This window comes from Hibiscus syriacus, unplaced genomic scaffold (assembly GCF_006381635.1).
Source record: "Hibiscus syriacus cultivar Baekdansim isolate YM2019G1 unplaced genomic scaffold, ASM638163v2 tig00000340_pilon, whole genome shotgun sequence".
Taxonomy (NCBI): domain Eukaryota; kingdom Viridiplantae; phylum Streptophyta; class Magnoliopsida; order Malvales; family Malvaceae; genus Hibiscus; species Hibiscus syriacus.
Genome location: NW_024061783.1, coordinates 3081527 through 3097082, shown reverse-complemented (window position 1 = coordinate 3097082; position 15556 = coordinate 3081527). Strand labels below are relative to the sequence as shown.

General features: G+C 33.3%; 1 pseudogene; it reads right to left on the bottom strand.

The window, feature by feature from the left end:
• Positions 1-11404: 11404 nt before the first annotated feature.
• Positions 11405-14070, bottom strand: LOC120189284 (annotated as a pseudogene).
• Positions 14071-15556: the final 1486 nt, after the last annotated feature.

Here is a 15556-nt window from a genome sequence, read left to right as displayed (position 1 = left end):
ATATAAAATTTCAAGATGTGCATATATATATTAATAGAAAACTTTGAATTTTAGGAAATTTTAGAGTAGCCACATATCCGTCCTAAAATGAATTTACATATGTTAATGAGAAGAACTTGAATTTTTAAAATTTTAAGAACAAAAATATATTTGTAATAGAAAATACATAATTTTAATATATATATATATATATATATATTGTAATTTTAAATTTATACTTGGTTGTAGGTGCCAACTCAGAGATGTTGCCATTAATCAACAGATTAATGAAATGCACATGTGGAGTTGAGAGTGGTCGTCATCATCTGTTCACCATGCCCATTGCTCTATCTGCACAATATTAATTCCCCATTCAGGACACTCAACCTGTAAACATTATTGACCTCTTCAATGCAACGCAGACGGAATGGATCGAGTAGTGCTAGGAGTACGGTCGTAACCTTTAAAAATTTAGAATTCTTATATAATTTAAGTACTTTTATTGATGATCAAATTTCGCATTCTTGAAATTTTATAATTTCAGACTCTTTAAATCTCTAATATAAATTTTTAAATTCACATTCCCAACATAAAATCTTGTATCTATTGCATACATAGTAGCTCGCCTGACACATTCAAATCAAGATATACAATGCAACTTGCAGCTTTATTCAATCGAGAAAACATTTGTATATAGCTTTTATTCAATACCAAGTGTTTGTAGGTTCTGCACGAGGCTTTATTGTTTCAAGTTTGCTCTATGATTTCTTCACCTTATTCATCTTCTTCCTAAATGCACAAGTTTCTGAAAAGGGAAAATATACGAAGCATTGAGCTTTGCTTAGTTACTTTTAACTGCTATTGCTTTTTTATCTTTGAAATACAACGTGCAATGACATATGGGAAAACATTGTGTATTTATTATATAGAAAACCCCATTTACTCGCGAAAAATTTAAGCGTACGGGTGAATAAAGTATTCGATGAATTGTTCATATAAAAGAGTAAAAAGAGTGTGTTGGGACTCTAACCATATAAGCGAACATATTGATGATCGTTAAACGAACATGTTTGTGAATATATAAACGAACGTGTTTGCGAAAGCAAAACGAACCAAACATGAACGCCTTAAAAAATAAACTTACAAACACAATACAACCTTATTTATTGAGTTCATTTACACCCTTTTGAATACAAAGAGCTATCAAACCCCAAAAGTCCACTAATCAATCTCCTAAGAGCTCTGATGAACCCTTTGGTCTAAGGCCCTGGTTCGTGCAAGTACCCTTTTTACATCATGTGGGCTAACACAAAGTAAGGGTCTTACCGTGTGGGTATATTATATATCTGGTAAGATCGAGTTACACAATATAAAATTAAAAGATTTTATATTAATATATGATTATTAGATTAGAAGAAGAAGAAGAAGAGGAAGAAGAAGAAGAAGAAGAAGAAGAGGAAGAAGAAGAAGAAGAAGAAGAAGAAGAAGAGGAGGAGGAGGAGGTAGAAGAAGAAGAAGAAGAAGAAGAAGAAGAAGAAGAAGAAGATGAGGAAGAAGAAGAGGAAGAAGAAGAAGAGGAAGAAGAGGAAGAAGAGGAAGAAGATGAAGAGGAGGAAGAAGAGGAAGAAGAGGAAGAAGAGGAAGAAGAAGAGAAGAAGAGAAGAAGAAGAAGAGGAAGAAGAGAAGAAGAAGAAGAGGAAGAAGAAGAAGAGGAAGAAGAGGAAGAAGAGGAAGAAGAGAGAAGGGAAGAGAGAAGAGGAGGAGGAAAGGAAGGAAGAGGAAGAGGAGGAAGAAGAGGAGGAGGAAGAGAAAGGAAGAGGAAGAGAAGAGGAAAGGAAGAGGAAGAGGAAGGAAGAGGAAGAGGAAGAGGAAGAGGAAGAGGAAGAGAGAGAAGGGAAGAAAGAGGAAGAGAAGAGGAAGAGGAGAAGAGGAAGAAGGAAGAAGAGAAGAAAGAAGAAAGGAAGAGGAAGAAAGGAAGGAGAAGAGAAGAGAGGAAGAAGAAGAAGAGGAGGAAGAAGAGAGGAAGGAGGAAGGAGGAAGAGGAGAAGAGGAGAAGAAAGAGAAGAAGAAGAAAGAAGGAAGAGAAGAGAAGAAGAAGACAAGAAGAAGAAGAAGAAAAGAAGAAGAAGAAGAAGAAAAGAGAAGAAGAAGAAAAGAAGAAGAAAGACGAAGAAGAAGAAGAAGAAGAAAGAAGAAGAAGAAGAAGAAGAAGAAGAGAGAAGAAGAAAAGAAGAAGAGAAGAGAAGAGAAGAAGAAGAAGAAGAAGGAGAAGAAGAAGAGAAGAAAGGAGAAAAAGAAGAGAAGAGAAAAGAAGAGAAGAAGAAAGAAGAAGAAGAAGAAGAAGAGAAGAAGAAGAGAAGAAAAAGAAGAAGAAGAAAGAAAGAGAAGAAGAAGAGAAGAAGAAGAAGAAGAAGAAAGAAGAAGAGAAGAAGAAGAAGAAGGAAGAAGAAGAAGGAAGAAGAAGAGAAGAAGAAGAGAAGAAGAAGAGAAGAAGAAGAAAGAAAAGAGAAAGAAGAGAAGAAGAAGGAGAAGAAAAGGAGAAGAAGAAAAGAAGAAGAAGAGAAGAAGAAGGAAAAGAAGAGAAGAAAAAGAGAAGAAGGAGAAGAGAAAGAAGAAGAAAAAGAAGAGAAGAGAAGAGAAAAGAGAAAGAAGAAGAGAAGAAGAAAGAAGAAGGAGAGAAGAAGAAGAAAGAGAAGAAAAAGGAGAAGAAGAAAAGAAGAAAGAAAAGAAGAGAGAAGGAAAAAGAAAAAAGAAAGAGAGAAGAAGAAGGAGAAGAAGAAGAAGAAGGAAGAAGAAGAAGAAGAAGAGAAGAAGAAGGAAAGAAAGAGAAGAAGGAGAAGAAAAGAAGAAGAGAAGAAGAAGAGAAGAAGAAGAGAAGAGAAGAAGAAGAGAGAAAGAGAAGAAGAGAAGAAGGAAAAGAGAAGAGAAAAGAAGAGAAGAAGAGAAGAAGAAGAAGAAGAAGAAGAAGAAGATAAGAGTTTGACAGCAAAATGATGCATTTAGGAGAACACAAGGGAAGCTACATAGAAGCACAAAAGAACTTGAACACAATGTAAATGGAAGCAGAGCGACTTTGTACCGGGAAAACAAGGCTTAAAAGCCATTTATTAGTTGAAGTAGATAGTATGCACCTATGTGGTGTTATACCAGCCATCAAAATTTATTAGAATGGTGAAAGGAAGAGCTTGGCATTGTAATCCAGATGATATATTAGATATATTAGATAACCACATAGATGCATACCATATAGAGATTTATGAGCGAGGCTTAAAAGTGGTAGGAAACAATTACTTAGATGGAATATTAGATATACAGATTTACTAGGCCTCGCTTCTCATCTCATCATGTGGTTTGGCCAAGTGAAAAAGAAGACACATACAGCGATAACCGCCACAACCTCACTTGCATTCGACGACTGCTTCAGCAGCTCGATGTGGCTTGCTTTTACGCCTACTCCCATTTTCCGGAAACCATTAGACTTTGACAATTCATCAGTGCTCGATCTGGTGCCTAAGCCATTCTCTTCTTTGATCGAATCGGCCTTCTCTTTCACCTGCGATGTACGCTTTCTCTTTTTCCTGTTCTCGGCAGAAGGGGGACTCTTTCTCTCATCGGCTGTCATATCAGCTTTTCCATTCTTGCCACCCCCATCAAGTTTTTCGACTTCTTCTTCGGTTTCATCTTTTAACGGTTTTTGCGGCCTTCCCCTTCTCTTTTGCAAAGTAATTTTCTCTCTTCACCACTCCCCACGTCTTCATGGTTGCTAACGGTCAACTTCTTCCCCTTTCCTCTACCTCTACCATACTCTTAAACCCAACTAATGAATAGCTACCATAAAAATCAAGTTGCAGTCTGTCAAACCATAAATCCACAGATGAAAGAGCTTGGTTAAAAGAAGCTTCCACAAATGAACATTACAGATTCTCAAATACTTATAATCTAGCCAAAATATATTAAAATTGAAGTGATATCAATGTCTAGTTACACTAATGAGAGAGCTGAATCGATTTCCAGATCACCAAAACATTTAAAAGCTATAAACAGAACATCTGAAGATGCATATCCTGGCTTATAATTCTATTAGAGATGAGAAAGTAACTTTTTTATTTTATTTTAAAGTTTCTAGTTTTTAAAAATACCCAGTATTAAGAATGAATTAGACCTATTTTCCAATGGGGAATACAATGGATTCACAGCTACAAAGTACTCAGATTTACATGAATTCAAACTTAGTAAATATACCAAATGACAAACAGAAGAACAGATAAGAAACTAGTAATAAAGTAACAAAGAATCAGAAAGTAAAAAGAATTAAATAAAATGAAGATCAAACGAAAGTGCATATAAATTTCAAGCGAGATGAACATCAACAAAAAGGATAGATAGGAAACAAAAGATAATTCAAAGTTCAAAACAGAAAATAAAAGAGAGAGAGAGAGAGAGAGAAGTGGAACCAACCTGAAATGAACCAAAGTTAATATGAATTTTAATAAAGAAATCCATCAATTTGAATCTGTTCAAACAAAGCAACCACACCCAGAACTTCTCCTTTTTCCACTTTTAAGTTGAGAAAGTGAAATACTTGTAAAAGGAATGAAAGTTTCAAACTTTAAAAAGCTATGAGCTGGAGAAGGAAAGTGTTAAAACCCAGATGAGAAAACAGATAGATTTGAAGAAAATAAGGTTTTGTTGTTTCTGAGTAACATGGTTAAGAGTGAAAGACAGAGGGATATAGAGATATTGTGATTGGGTTTTTTGGCTTTGGCTCTTTAGTTTTGATTGGTGATGTGTAATAATATTGAATTGGTGAGGTTATTTCATAAAAATATTGATTTTTACACTATAAAATTCAAAAAATAATTATAAGTAAAATAATATTTATGTATTTTTAATTATATAATTAAAAATTGTTAACTTATAAATTACAAATGGAATTCTGTTTCATTCTTTTCAAGAAACTTGCTGCTCCTTGTTTCTTCCTCGCCTTGTTGTTTTCTTTCTTGGTATCCACCTTCAGCTCCACCGCGTCATGTGAACTGAGCTCGTTACCACCATACTCGTGATTTGAATCCCCACTCTTGCTGCTTGTTCTCAATGAGTTCCAACGCCCCGAAAACCGCTCTTTCTTTACTTCTTTTCTTCCTTATGCCGACGACAGCGTCGTATTAGTCGCGGCAAAAGGACTAGCATCGATCTTCTTCTCATTCGCCTTTTGTTTCTCTTCAACCACTCTTTCTTTTCCATCTTTGATTACTGCCTTGGAAGAAGTACGTTTCCCGCATGGGACCATTGTGGAAGATTTGCTGGGTTTTGAGGAATCGTCTTGTTTCGGAAGCTTATGGTTCATTTCCTTCAAGACCAAAGCCCGGAGTTGTTCAGCAGCAGTACGTTCGGGTGAACTTTTCCGGTGAAAACCGATGATGTTGAACAATAGAAGGAGATCCCTGAAGAACTTTGTACTGCACTCAGAGTAGACACCTTTATCAAGCCTGGATTCAATTCTTTGGAGATCCATGTGTCGGTTTTTGTATCTTCCAGACTCCTGCCAGTTACAATCGTAAAATACAGTGATTACTTGGATGTGCTTATGCAGGTTCAGTGCTTTGGTTGGTATTTTTATTTATATATATGTTGCTGAAAAATCAAATATATATTAATTTTAGAACATATAATTATTCTGTTTTCTAGTACGAAGCGTACCTCATTGTATTTTACTGAATTTTTACTTATATCTTAAAATTAGTATAGGGGTACGGGTTCTATGGAAATTATCAATACATTCAAACAAATACTATATTCGTCCCTAAGTGGGCCCAGCCAACTGTCTACTATGCCGGGCCCCATCACCAAATTTTATTTTTAAATTCAAATATTTCGTTGACAAAAATAAATTCTTTAAACAAAGAAAAACAAACGGAATTATAACCTGTACAATATCTTTTCGATAATGTTAGGAATATTGTATTAAAAAGTATGCAATTTTTTTATTTTTTATTTTTAAGTCTTAACCTTTTTAATTTGAAACGATTCGAATCAATTTTTAATTTGGTGAACGGATAAAAAAATATATGTTTTTTCATAAAAATAAGTTAAAAATATATATATTTAATTCGCGTAAATATCGCGTTAAATATCAGGGGTATTCAAAATTATTTGATCAGAATTAAATAATTTTTTCGAGTTAGATATTTAATCCATTAATTATTATGAGTTTACGGAGTCACGTAAGTCCCGGGGTCACTGCCCCCAAAACTTTTACCATTAAAAAATGGGATAGTTATTGATTTAGACCTTTAAATTTTGATTTATTTTGATTTCTTCTCATTTTCTATTGTTAATTATATTTTGCCCCCAAACTAAAATCCTGGCTCCGTCCCTGTTAAGCTTAGCGTAAAACGTTTAAATTGAAACTTTTTTAGGATCATTGGATGAGAGGAAATGAAATGCTAAGATTAACTCATTGTTTACTTCCAATGAATAATTTCACCCGTTAATCTAAGCATTTGATTTCCTCTCATCCAATGATTCTTAAAAGTTGTAAAACTAAAAGAGTTTTACACGTTATAATTAAAATGCCTATATATATATATCAACATGGTACTTGATATTAAGATATCGGAACACAAATATTTTTTTACTATCTAAAGAACAAAATATCCGGATCTTCGAATAACCTAACACACCTACTAGAAATATAAAAGATGGAAGAAAAAGGTTTAGAAAATGAAAAGAAGCCAATTTATGATAAATACGATAGTTTGTTAATGGAAAGTGGGTAAGACATAAATGACTTATTATAATTAATTTAAGAAGCCGATTTATAATAAGATAATTCGTTAACAAAAAGTGGGTAATTTTTTTAGACATTACATAAATAGTTTTTTATAATCAATTTAAAAGGAGAAGGAACTAATCCTAAAAGTTGGAACCTTATATGCTCCTATCTCATTATGTGTATTTACAAATGGTTTTTATGTTTTTAAATTTTCAAGTTCTATTTTAATTATTTAAATCTTAAAATTAATTTAATTGTGCAATAGTATATCAAGCCTTAAAGTAAAGAATAGTTCGGCTTTAGGTCCATATTCAAATAAGAGAAAGAGGCATAAGGGAAAGGCCTCATCCGAAATGTCAGTAAACCATTCTGCTGTGTTCATGTTTTATTACCTCCCACAAAGCGCCACGTCAATCGAGTATGGCTAAAATTACGGAACCTCCAATAAAGATATTCTTCCGTATTTACATGAAGTCGGAATAAGTTACGTTAGTATTATAATTGATGGTATGAAGTTGCATCCTTCATTGATAAACATATTGTTAGAACGATGGAGATCGGAGACATACACGTTTCATTTTCCTTGTACGGAGACGACTATTGCCCTTGAAGATGTTGCATTCTATCTTGGGTTAAATGTTGACGGAACGACTATTACCGGTATTTTCGATGGGTACTAGGTTAGCTTGTGTGTGGAACTGCTCGAACTTAGTCCGAGAAATAATGATATGGATGGAGGGAAGATCAAGATTAAATTTTTAGACGATAATTTTACGTAGTTACCCGCCAATGTTGCTTAGTAATTAAAGAAGTAATTTTTGAAATCTAGGTTTATTTATTTTAATTTTTTTTATAATATTTAAATTTTATTTTATTTTATGTTATTGTTTTTTTACGATTTTTTAAATTTTTTGCACAATTTTTATTTTGTAGCGGTTTGCTCGTGCTCATATTTTACGAGTTATTGGGGGATCTTGATGCCAAATAAATCTCGAAACAAATTGCATCTGATGTGGTTGTATCATATACACGTTTTGCAGAGCTCGAAATACAAGAGTTGAGGATCGACAATGTTTGGCCTTTTTGTTCCAGGGCTATGTAAAGTTGTTGATCCGGAAAACAATTTATTGAAGGGTATTTGGTGTTGTTACAATCGTGGACGTAGTTGTGATTGTCGTTTGTACAACCGATTCCTATACACCCGACCCCATTTAAATTTCCACTACTTTAGAGGTATTTAAAAATGAACTATGTTTATATATTTATATATTTTTTAGGGTTTTACAAGTGATTTTTTTGTTATATCAATGATAGGTGGACTGGTACAATAACTCACACCCGCTTACCAAGAATTGATACACTAACATAAATACCAATGCTACACCTATAATTTTATAAATGAAGAAAAGTTTTAGACTAACTTTCCGAAAATACTCCCCAAACATGCCTATCAAGTCATGTTAGCTTCTTCTTCATGTAGAAAATCAAGTTTTGGAATCATTTTGAACGCGATTTTTACCCCTTTTACAATGTCTCATATGTGCCGATATTAACTTTAATTGAAAGATAAGTTATAATAATATTCCTCTAATCTTATAAATTACGAAAATTTTCAGATTAACTACCCGAAAACCCCCCTCGAATATTTCTATCAAATCATTTTAACATTTTCTTCATGCACAAAACAAACTTTGGAACCATTTTGAATGCGATTTTTAACCCACTTACAATATCTCATATGGATTGATATTGACCACAATTGAAAGATAAATTCCAATATTATGCCTATAATCTTATAAATTATGAATTTTTTTAGAATAACTACCCAAAATACCCCTCGAACGTGCCTATAAACGCTTGCGCTTTGGGTTGGAAACTTGATATGTAACAAAACGCGAGGTATGTAAAATACCACATGCGATAATTTGCCAAAACATTTCAATATCCCGAGAACCTCGCGATGTGCAGAACGCAAGGTCATTAATTGAAATATTAAATTGTATTCTCTGAAAAGTGTATCCACGTTGGAGAAGACTCGCGCCTCATAGAACGTGAGGTGATTACACGTTTTTTGTAGGACGTGAGGTAATTCTATGTGTACAGTTTAGAGAGTAATTTTTCAAAAAGAAAAAAAAACTTGTAGGGGTACTCTTCCAAAAAAATGATTTTTTTGGCTTATTAAACTAGTAATGCCTAATAATACGATGGGGCGTAAATGATAGTTAATGATATATTATGCCCTTCGAAATCATTATTTAATGAAATTAAAAGTTAAAACATTATTTGTTTAAATTCAACATTAATTAGTGTTTATGCTTTATTTGGGTATGAAATTGGAACATTAAAAAGTTTGTGGACCAATTTAGAATGAGGGTCATAGTTGAAGTTGAAATCGAAATGTTCAAAATTTGAGACTAATTTAGAATGAGATTGATAGTTTGGGGATAAAATTATAACATCCAAAAGTTTAGGAACTAATTTAGAATAAAAATATAGTTTAGAGACTTATAGTGTAATTAACTCGAAATAGAATTAGGATACTCAATCATGCATTTGGAAACTTGAGATATCAGATAAAACTTTTAGGATTGCAATTAATGTTGTTCCTTTTTACGACCAATTTGTTATAATACAAATATTTACCTTTTAAAGACCCGTTGTTACCATCCTTGATCATTTGAGCACCCTATAAAATCTCAAACGACTCATGCTTATATGATCAAAACACATAGCAAGACAAGAAGAAGAAGAAGAAGAAGAGAAGAAGAAGAAGAAGAAGAAGAAGAAGAAGAAGAAGAAGAAGAAGAAGAAGAAGAAGAAGAAGAACGTTTGTTTGTTTTTACTGCGTGTAGTGGGTCTTAAGTTCTGCCCGACGGAGCTAAAGATACCGGGACAATGCGGTCAAACCGGAATATACAATTGTTACATGGCCGTGAATGCCAAGTTTGGAGCTGCAGCTATGACCAAGGATTGTAAATGTCAAGCTCTGCCAAATAACGAGCAAGACTGTAAATGCTTGGTTGTTTGTCAACACTAAGTATCGCATTCTTAGTTAAAACCAAATGGGGCACCTTGACCTACTTTGCTTTGGAATAATAATTACAATTTATGAGATTGGATTTTTAATTTTTCTTTCGGATCGTAATTTAATGTTATTATTTTCTTAAATTATTTTTATTATTATTATCATTAAAAGAATGATTGACACATGTTGCTCGTTAAAAAGCATCACACAACACTTTCAATAATAATAAAAGGATTAAAATAGAAAAAGTATAATTTAATGATCAAATTATGCATTAAATTTAAAAAATACATAAAAGAACAAAAGAAAAAACAATTATTTTGGGAAAGTACTGTTGGCGACTAACATTAACCTTCTTTTTATAATTTTTTTAAACTATACATATTTTTTAAAAATTTTAATCATTTTGAAGAAATATTTTTTAATCGATCATTTTTAGAATTTATATTTTTTTAATATTGAATTGATTTTTTTTTTTTTGAAAATTTTCAATAAAATTTAAAAATTCTAAAAATCATTTTTTTACAAATAATCATGAATATCGAAAATGTGTACAATTAATTTAAAAAATTCTTGAAAAAAAATAAAGAACAACAATTAAAATTTTTCAACCAATGCAATCAACACTTGGTCAACAATAAATAATTATCGGTTAATGTCAGTCAAAGAAACAATAACTTAATTGTATAATTAAACCAAAAATTGAGAGGAACAATAACTTAAATGTAACGATTTCGAAATATTAGTAATTTACAACCAATTAAACCATCAAGTTGGGGGTAATTGTCCCTCCCACCTTCCATGTAGTTTCGTCCCTGTTTAGAGATCAATTTATACAATAAATCTATTTATTATTGCATTTCAAATTGATAATACAATTGCATAAACCAATTTAAGTAGTCTTTAAATTTTAGAGTAAATCTTACTAGAAAATGGAATATAAAAATGTACACCAACTGCTCGTTAGTATACAATTAAAATTCCATTCAACTACAAATATTAAGAATTAAATTTAAATTTAGTGAATAATACATTTTTAAAATTGATTACGTTATAGCGTAAAAGAAATAAAAAAAGAAAGCATATCATCTACTAATACTTATTTGTTTTATTAGAATTTATCAGAAATCACTATTGAAAGGATTTCTGGGTGATCAAAATGTCAACATGTTAAAAGTTGAGTGACCATTTAAGTAATTTTCCTTGTATTAATCAAAACCCAAATAACTAATTACCAAATTCGGTTTAAAATATTACTTTGAGATTTTTTTTTACCAAACTGGTTCATTTCAGCAGCTATAAATATCTTAACAATGCATGCCTATGATCACAGGCACGTCCTTTACCGCTAAAGCAAAGCCATAGCACGTAGCAAGAGAACAAGAAAATCATGAACAAGTCGGTTCTCATTCCTATGTTTTGTTTTGCCCGACTGAACTAAAGATACTGGGACGTTGCGGCAGCACCGGAAGTTTCGATTGTTTCACGCCCAAAAATGAAGTTTGGAGCTTCGAAGATGGCGATGAATTGTTCATGTCAACCTTCGCCAAATAATGAGGAACACTGTAAATGCTTGGTTGTTTGTCAAGAGTAAACATTAGAATTCTATGGTGATTGCTTCCAGGTTAAGCACTCGGCGCTTCAGGCCTGAAAATACGAATAGCATGAACAAAAATGTACCCTGTATTAGCAAGAGTTATAGAGAGCGGCTGATAAAGGCAAAGGCCCCTACTCAAGTCAATCAAGACAAGTTTACTATTACAGAAAAAGCAACTCACATGAGAAACAAAAAATTATATATTTTTGCAGGTGTGGCTCTACCTTTGAATTCCTTCTCCGACTTCCATTCTGAAAAAGTTGCCAATCTTCACTGGTGAGCCGACTTCCTTCGATAGATTATCCAACATTACCTAGTGCAGGGTATTAAGTTTTAATCAACCATGAACACTTTAGAAAATATAAATCATCTGTATATTAAGTTTCTAGTCAACAATCATTTTTCTTGAAAACCCCATGTCTAACACTCATTTCCAGCATATGGATATGGAATATGACCTCCAAGGATCCTCCAAATACATGGAAAACCTTAGAAAAGTCTAATCATACATGTATCATATATATATACCCATGTCTGACACTAACACCTGAGTCTGAGTAACGTGAGTAGTGAGTACCAAGCTCAAAGGTATACTAGTTTTGAATGTCTCGCCCTTCTAAATGTATCCCTCATTAGCCCTTCGAACTCCGAAATCCGAATCCTGAGAGCAAATATGATGGAGCTATAGTTTCACATCAGTATATTTAAGTTTAAAATACAATAAAGAGGACCTCACATACCTTAATGCTTAAAGAATCATTCAAGAAATATTTTTGCTCCATACGAACAACCTCCTCAAAGTATTTAGACAGATGACCTTCGACCATTTTGTCTATGACCATCTGAGACTTTCCAGTACTTTCGGCCTGACAAACAAAATAAATTAGTATTCATAAAAATGAAGTTTTAAGACCGGATGATCACATTTTTATGGCGAGGATATCCATGCAATGTAATGTCGTTATCCATAAAATAATTATATATAGCTGACACTGTAGAATGGCATACATGTAATGTGATAATCACATACAAAACAAATCAGTATCCATAATTTATAGATACCTGAAATTTTAGAATCTAGCTTTCATTGTTAAGTGCATCAGAGGTCACGAATTCCTTTGTTAAGAATAACGGTTTGCTGCCACGATATGCATTGCTAGCTCTGAGCCAACCTTCTGGAAGGCATCCAATTGAGGAATCTCATTCTCAGCTTCGAGAGATAAAATTCCAACGATTCAACCTAAACCTACAACCACACAAAAAATTATTATATCGTTGTCGGACCCAGATTATATTTTTCCTATGAGACACTACCATTACAACTAAGATACCATGTTGAATGTTGGGGGGAAAGCACTCTATAAGCATGTTGCCTACCAAGCAATATAAACCGGAAGGGAAAAAAAAGAACAGTACCTGAGGAGGACATCTATGGAGGTAAGCAGAAACAACACCGGGTGAAGATGTTGACATCACAACACCCCTCCTCAATTTTATATTCTCTCCCATCATTGCAGCCACTTCTGTAACCGCATTTTGAATGGTTGTCTCCCCACTAATTTTTGGATGGTCAAGATTTAATTTTAAGTCCTGGTAGCAATAATCATGGGATTTCAGACAGCAATTTGAGTCAAAGTGGCAAAAGCGCGGAAGATTGGAAATATGCTCAATAAAATACTAAAATGAGTAACTTATCCTAACCTACCAAATCTCTTTACTCACTGGTTTGATGGGGAAATCATGACAGTTAAACAAGAACAAGCTCATAACAAAAGGGTAAAACGAACAAAGATTTCATCCGGTTTAATAAGAATAAAATAACAAGCTTTTAGTATCGAAATTTCTAACCTCCAAACACTCGGGACCAAACGAAAAAACCCCATGAACCTGTTGGGAAGAGTTTTCAACCAACAAAGCTTGCTTTGCCAATGCCAAAGCCTGTATGAAACATGATATTGGTAAATTACAAGCAATAACACAGTACAAATAAAAGTAACAACAATAATGCAACCAAGGGAAATAGAGCATAATATTCAAATTAACCGAATACAAACAAAAGCTTCCAAGAATAGACTTCAAATTCAATTATACATAAACAAGAAAATCATTAATCCCCCACTAACCAAGTACTCGAAAATTTCATTCTTTGCAACAAAATCAGTCTCGCAATTAAGTTCGATTACAGCAGCCTTGCCCTCATTTTGAGCCAAAGCAAGCAGACCCTCGGTAGCAGTCCTTGATGACTTCTTCATGGCCAAAACTTTTCCTCTTTCCTTCAATTCTTTCTGTGCAGCCTCTGCATACACAATCAAAAACCATAATCCAAAAGGCAAAACAAACAGTAAAAACAAAATATCAGAGAAAAACGAAGTCAGGGTATTTTATATTCCATACCAATATCCCAATTGCAATCAACAAGAGAAGCCTTGACATCCTTTATGGGAGCACTTGTTCTTTCCCTGAGTTGCTTGATAAGGCTCATTTGTTCAGCAGAAGAAGAAGATGTCTGAGAGTTGAAACTTCTCGAAACCCAATACAAGCAAGAATTTTTTGTGGCTTTGGTGTTTGTAGATTGAGCAAAGGAGGCTGCTTTGGTTGCCCAAGTAGAGAGTATCCATGCCCATTATAAGTGTTCAGCCTGGTGTGGTACAATAACGTCCCGAGTGAATGTTTTGAATTTCTTAAGTAAGCCATTTTTCTATACTTAATATCTTTTCTGCAAATAACAATGTTTCATGAGAAATCCATAGAAAAATGGGATTTTGTACCCGTCAAATGATTGGGTCGGACCAACCAGCGTTGACGGCGTCGGGTAACGGAGAAGCAGAAGGCTCGAGGTTCAATTAAACCCTAAACCTGTAAGAGAAAAAGACAAGGAGCTGTAATTAGGCGTGTGCAAAATTACTCGACCCGATTGACCCGATTCGTCGACCCGTCGATTCAGATTTAAAAAAACCGAGTAATTCTCTAAAAAAAATTACCCGGCCGGGTCGGGTACCCGGCCCGACGGGTCACAAAATCTAGTTTTTCCGGGTACCCGGTTACCCGAGTACCCGGTTAGTTTTTTATTTTTTTTATTTTTTATATATAATTATATAAATATAATGAATTATTTATATTATAGATTATTATATTTTGTATTTCGAACTTTTAAATTTTATGTTCGGATATTATAGTATGTAATTCGAAGTTTCGAATATTTAAATTTGTGTATATATTTTTTAAAATTAATAATTTAAAAATAAAAAATTAAAAACCGGGTATCGGGTACCCGCAAAATCCGGGTACCCGATTACCGGGTACCCGTAACATCCGGGTCGGGACACGGGCCGAAAAATCGTCGATCCGAAAGTTCCGGGTACCCGAATTTACACACCCCTAACTGTAATGCTTTGTGAAGTGTTAAATTTTATTTTTGGCTTAACTACTTTAAATACCACTCATTAAGTGTGGACTCATTTATGTCATTGATATCTATGTTTCATAATGACGATGACATGACTCACTTATCAAAACGACGTCGTTCTGGCACTACCGTTTTGATGTCCAAAATATTCAAAATGATATCGTTTTGTTGATGAAAAAAATATTTTTCATAGGATTCAAACCGTAAACCTTTAGAATCTAAAGTTAAATACCTAACCACTAAACTAACTTAAAAAGTTGTTACAACCTTAACAAAACTATTATATATATGTTAAATAACAGTTTGAACTTTTAGTTTTCATAAATACAAACTAATAATCTTCATCTCCTTCCTTATAACATTTATAAGAAAAACACTAATAAGAAAAACACTAATAACCGTTTGTGGAGTTTTCTTGATGAAGAAAGGAAAGAGATGAAGATTATTAGTTTGTATTCATAAAAACTAAAAATTCAAACTGTTATTTAACATTTATAATAGTTTTGTTAAGTTTGTAACAAGATCTTAAGTTAGTTTGGTGGTTGGGTATTTAGCTTTGGATACTAAAGATCTACGGTTTGAATCCCATGAAAAGTATTTTTTTCATCAACAAAATGACGTCGTTTTGAGCTTTTTGAACATCAAAACGGTCGTGTCAAAACGATGTCGTTTTGATGAGGGACTCATGTCATCGCCGTAACAGAAAAAAGATGCCACGTCATTGCTTCGTTAATGAATTAACAACGAAGTGTCATAATTGCAGCTAAACATAAA